This window comes from Meleagris gallopavo, chromosome Z, assembly GCF_000146605.3.
Source record: "Meleagris gallopavo isolate NT-WF06-2002-E0010 breed Aviagen turkey brand Nicholas breeding stock chromosome Z, Turkey_5.1, whole genome shotgun sequence".
NCBI lineage: Eukaryota > Metazoa > Chordata > Aves > Galliformes > Phasianidae > Meleagris > Meleagris gallopavo.
This window is the reverse complement of record NC_015041.2, coordinates 11604082-11609825: the sequence shown is the minus strand read 5'-3', so window position 1 is coordinate 11609825 and position 5744 is coordinate 11604082. Positions and strand designations below refer to the sequence as shown.

Below are 5744 nucleotides of genomic sequence, written 5' to 3'. Positions count from 1 at the left end.
TTGAGAGGATCTGAGAACTGAGGATCAAATTGAAGGAGTTCTTTCCCAGCCAGTCCAAGCTTGTACTTTAGTTCATTTGTTCCTTTGTTGTTCCAATTCAGAAGTTTATAAGATCCTGTTACAAACCAATTCTCCTTAATCTACTGGGGCCATCTGGGATAAGGAGGACTAAAAATGGTTGATTTATTTCTTTTAATCCAGAATGCTTCCACTTGCTGCCTTTCATTTTGTCACAACAGATACATTAGCACAACTGAGAGAATGGTAAATTGTAATCTGGAGGCAGAAACAAATGGCTGGTATGTAAAAGAAAAATAAACCTTTTAAAATAGTTTTGTCTCAAAAGAAAATCACTGAAGAGTGAAGTACTGTGGAAATGTTTCATGTTTTGCATGAAAGCTTTTTTGCTGATAAACAGTTGATCTTTATTGAAACACTTGAATGATACAACACTTGATGAACACTTGAATAATGCACCTTAATGCCAATGTTTTTGGTGACATCTATTTTTGACATTAACAAGAATGTGTAAGGGTATTTATGTAGGAATACTATGGATACAGAGGAAGGTTTTGCAATCTTCATCACTGGAGGCTTGTAAGAACAAGTAAGCTGAATGTTTACCAGGATTGTTTTGTATATTTGATCTTTGTGTGGCTGATCCTGCCTCAAGATGGACTGGATGTACTTGAGCAACTTTTCAAGGTTTTGGAAGTCATGATTTTTATGATTCAGTGATGCATGAGACATCCACAGTTCCCACTGGAGCAATGAATTCTCAGCATCCTTGAAAAGCCAAAGTCAGCATGTGCTGACTTATGGCTCCAGAATTAATCAGTGTTGTTGCAAATATGATTAAAATTGAATGGAGGAGGGAGGAAAGAGTGTAAGGATTCAAATTCTGGCTCATATATGTACATCCACCTGCAAAGGTAGGTTTTTTTGTTTTGTTTTGTTTTGCTTTGTTTTGTTTTGTTTTTTTAACAGTAACACTTACTTGCCAAAGTCTGTGTACTTTGCTGGAGAGGGAAGAAATGCCACATGGCACTTTTGTCCTGAGTAGGCAGTACAATTTCAGTTCTCTCTGGTGTTGCCAGTAATGGCCATTTAATGCTAGACTTTGCAATCTGGAAATGAGACCAGTATGCCTGCATGGGTTAGTAATTTCTTATATTCCAAAAGCAAATGTGTTGTCTGCAGTTTAGGGCTCAGACTCTGACTAAACAGTGAAGAGCCCTTTTGCTTTGTGCTCATAGACTTCCTTCTCCTCCTCCTCTCTTGAAAGTTCTGCCCAGAGAAATGGCTTTTTCCCCACATGAGGTCCTGTCATGGAGTTCTGCTGCCATTAATGTTCTGTCATGTTGTCAGGCTGTGATGACTCAGACACGTAAAAAAAATCCTACGTTCTTGCTCAACTAAAATAGCCTAAGAACAATTTTTTTTTAAAGCAAATTTTAATGCAATTAGTTACGTCATGTTTTCTTTTGAAAGCTATAATGGATCTCTCAGTTTTGCTGCTTGAACTGATGCTTCTTGAATGTGTTACTATTTTTTAAACAAAGTTTAGTTCTGTTGGAGTCCACTTGAGATCTTTCACAGATGGGGAAAAACAGAAAAGTCATCAATAGCTTTGAAAGGGCCATGCATGTCTTTAAGTTTAGGGCAGGGTTTCTCAGTTCAGTTTTCAAACATGTCAATAAATAGTTCTTGAAGAAGTGAAAAACTTCAAACAAACAAAAAACATAAAAAGACACCTGCACATATTTATTTTTGTATGAGCAAAGAAGCATAATGGGAAAAATAGAGGTGATAATGCGACTGTCAAAGCTGAGCCTATGTTTTACAAAGTTGAAAATAAAAATCACTCTTCCAACACTATATGAGAAAGTACATGGCTCCTCAGCTGGAAACGGTGATGTAAGTCATCCTGATGGAGAATCTGTGCCCAACTGACAATGTGCCTGACCGACCTAATGGGGTGCCATCTAGAGAGACAAGCTTTGGCCTTTGAAGGATACAGATGTCTCAGCAGGATGCAGCGGGGCCTAGTGCAGGCTGTGTCCCAGCTGCACCTTCCGTGCACATCTCCCAGCTTACCTGCAGGGACAGTGAAGTGCCACAAAGTTATAGAGCCAGAGACAGTGGGCTGGAGTGCAAGCTTGTGGGATGAGAGGTGAAGACTCCTCACTTTATTCTTGCTTAGATTCACTGACCAGCTGACCTCTGTCCTGCACAGTTCTGGGCTATGGCAAGCAGCACTCTTCTGTGTCCTAGGTTCAGAGTCTTGCAATGTATTTCGCAGCACTGGGGGTTAGAAACCTTTCCTGCTGAAAGCTTTCATTCTGGCTTTGAGGGCTGGGTTTTATAGCTGTGAAATACAAGCTTACATCTATTCTGAAGGGCTGACTGCATTCTGCTGGCTGCCTGGCTCATAGTTTGTAGCATGTTAATATGAGACTTTTCATCTCAGTTTATTCATAAGGTAGAAGTTTCACAGCACTCTTTGCAGAAGAGCTAGATTTTTGATTCACTCCTTAAGCTCTCACTGCGTGTCCTTTCTGCAAAAGCAGTTGAGGCATGGGAGGGTGAGGAGACTGAAGGCTTCCTGATGCTGTAAAGAGAGGTGGAGAATGAATGCTGCAGTTTCAACATTGGCATTAGTGGCACTGCCACCATTGTGATTCTGTTTGATTATTGATGGTGAGTTGCACTAACAGTGTAGAAGTGGGTGTAGTTACAGTATGACTGCATGGCTTCAATTAGTAGAATTGCTTTTGCCTAGCAGCAAAGATAGCTAACCATTAGTATCTACAGGTGTGGCACATTCTGATGTGTTTGGACTGCTGCCAGTGCTTGCAAGACTGGGATCAGAACCATTGGCACCAGATCCCCAGCGAGACCATTAAACGTGGATAGCAGCAGCCTCCATGAGAGAGCCCTGGTCACCAGAGTGGTGCTGCCAGGATCAAGTTGCAAGCTGAGAAGCTGGCACATCCTCACGCTCTATCACTTTTATCAAAACTGCAACAAAATCCACTAAGACTGTGGTATGTACTGGGTTTCTATGAGCACAGTCATGTAGGTGGCTGCCACGCAGCATGGTTTGTGTTCCTCTTAGTAAAACTCTTAATGAGAATAATTATTAGTTTGAGGCATGCAGAGACTGGAAATTACAAGGAAGGGTGAACAAGGTTTGTGCTGCTATCACGAAGACACCCTGAGGAATGTTAAAGTGGGCTTGTTCCAGCAATTACTGTGTGCGCGTGAGATATTTGTGTACAGCTGAGCAAAGCGTGGTTTCATGCAGTCATTGATGTAGATCCTCTTTAAAGATAGCACTGTGGGAGGAATATCGGGAAAGGTATGGGTTTTTCTGCAAATTTCTACTGCAAGCAGAGTTACATGTGATAAGGTCAGTGAAATCTTTTTTTTTTCAAGTACGTATTTTCACAGAGATGCATTCTTTGTTTTTGCTATGCAAACAAGCTTTTTGCTGGATAATCTGATTCAATTTTGACTTATTTTTGAATGCTTGTTGTCTCTTAAACAAAAGATTTCTGTGACTTTATCTGCAAATTTGCGTTCAGACAAGGGTCATGCAACTGAGCTCTGTTTGAAATATCAGTGAAGTGTAAACAACTCATTTCTACTACTAAACCTCTTTGGAAATGAAGTGGCAGGGCAAACTGAATTTAAAGTAGAGCCCAAATCAAAGGGTGGATTTGGGACCATCCACTAAGGACTGGATTAATAACAAAAGATTAGGAAAAATTAAAAGGTATTTTAGAGTATACAGCTGAGTATGTAGGCAGGAAGCCTATGGTCAAAAGATAAATTACGTCAGAACAGATTCAGAACAAATAAAGGATACTTGAAGAGGTAATTATGTGTTATAGGGGAGTAAAATAATGAAAAAATCAATTTATGCATAAGGAATAAATCTGTGCCTGCCAACACTCAATCAGTTCATCTCTAAACCCAGAATTCATAGAGCTTGAACAGGATGTTGAAGACATCTGCCATGTTAGTAGTGGATCCACATGTCTTCCTCCAGTGTTCAGCAATTCCAGCTTTCCATGACTGCATCAATCTAAATATACTTGTTGGTTTTTTTCACAGCATAGTGCTTAAGCTCAGCTTTACAAGCTGGTGCATATGCATGCCCGTGCTTCAGTCCTGATGAATTAGTTACCTTCTTCTGGTCCTAAACATGTTGTCTTAAAATGTATTTAAGCATACAGATAAATGTGCTTTGCAAAGAATTTGTTTTCTGTGTTCTCCTGCAAAATCATAGAGGGTTCTAACTTTAACCTTGTGTAGGAGTGTGTATTTTTTATTAATTATTTTTTGTTTTGTTTTGTTTTAAAGACTGATTCTGGCCCCTAACACTACATTCTGTGCCCACTAATAGTTCTTATAGTTCTTTTTTCTGCAGATCTGTTTTCCTAAAGCTTTTGAGATTTAAACTGCTGCTGGACCAGCATTTTATACGGACCTTCCCTCAGTGAAAAGATCTGTGTAGCATGTTGGCTGAGGGAAAAGTACTGATCTCTAGATTTTGGAGCAAAGGGAGAAAATGATCATCTCAGCTGACTGCACGTTTATCCAGTCCGTAGATTCTGATGTTTAACTCCACAGCTGGAGCTTGACAGAGAGTGTATTTTTAGGATAGCATCCAGGCTTGGTCTGAAGACTCCAAGTGCTGCAGAGCTTACCACAATCTTTGGGAATTACTTCCAATTGTCAATTTCCTTTTCTTTCAAAAATCTGTACCTTACTTTGTTTGACCTTATTAATTTCTGAAGTCTGGATATTTTTTCTTGACTACTGCTGCAGAACTGTGGAGCCCTTTCATTTCCCATAGTATTTCCAGTGATCAGTGGTTTATATTTTGTGGAATCAGAAGAATTACTTTATACTTCAGTTAGACAGATACTTTTTACATATATCTCAGCACTAGGGGTCTGACATAATAAAAATATGCTATTTTAGAAAAGGGACTGTAGTGCTTTTTAGTTCAGTTGCTAATCATTTGTTTATGATGAACTATAGTTCATGGCAGGGATATTAGTACTAGGAAAGAAAGGGTATTGAGTACAGTTTGTATTAATAGTGTGTTTGTAGCGTAGAAATCATGGTAGTCTCCGAAAATACTATTTTTGGTATTTCCTTGAACACATCAAACATGCTTTGTAGATGGCATTGAGTTCTCTCTTACTTTGTTTTCATAAGCAATTCTCATGGAATCATAGGTCCAGATGATATCAAAAGGTGTCTGGTTGATTGCCATGATCCTATATAAGGTAAGTAATCAGTATAAGCCTATATGACCCTCCTTTTATTCTTTTCTTCTGAGAAGCTGAATACAATCAAATATGCTATGTCCAGAGGATAAAAATTGTAAAGAGTAGAATTTTCCAAAAGCCTGAGCAGTAATCCAGATGTATCCCTCAGAAACCACGTCAGATCAATGGGAGTCGATATTGGAAAATTCTGCCTCAGTGCGTTTGTCTCGCTGCTTAATGAGTAATTATTGCTCCTGTTTTCTCCTTAGGGCTCTTCCTGCAATGATGCAGTGGGTCCGAACTCAGAAGCCAGGAGAAAGTGGTGTGAATATTATCACTGCAGATTTTGTAGAACTCGGTGACTTTATCAGCACTGTTATAAAGCTCAACGATACCCTGGATGAAGGTGAAGATGACACTACTTGATAGTACTGCAGTATGTTTGTTGCGCTACTTACA

At 39.4% G+C, this 5744-nt stretch overlaps 1 long non-coding RNA gene across 1 annotated transcript; it reads left to right on the top strand.

Annotated features, from left to right (window-relative positions):
* The first annotated feature begins 2531 nt into the window (after positions 1–2531).
* LOC109363791 lies at positions 2532–5744 on the top strand. Its single transcript, XR_002109613.1, has 2 exons — positions 2532–3047; positions 5555–5744. It is a non-coding gene; the product is annotated as an uncharacterized LOC109363791 (long non-coding RNA).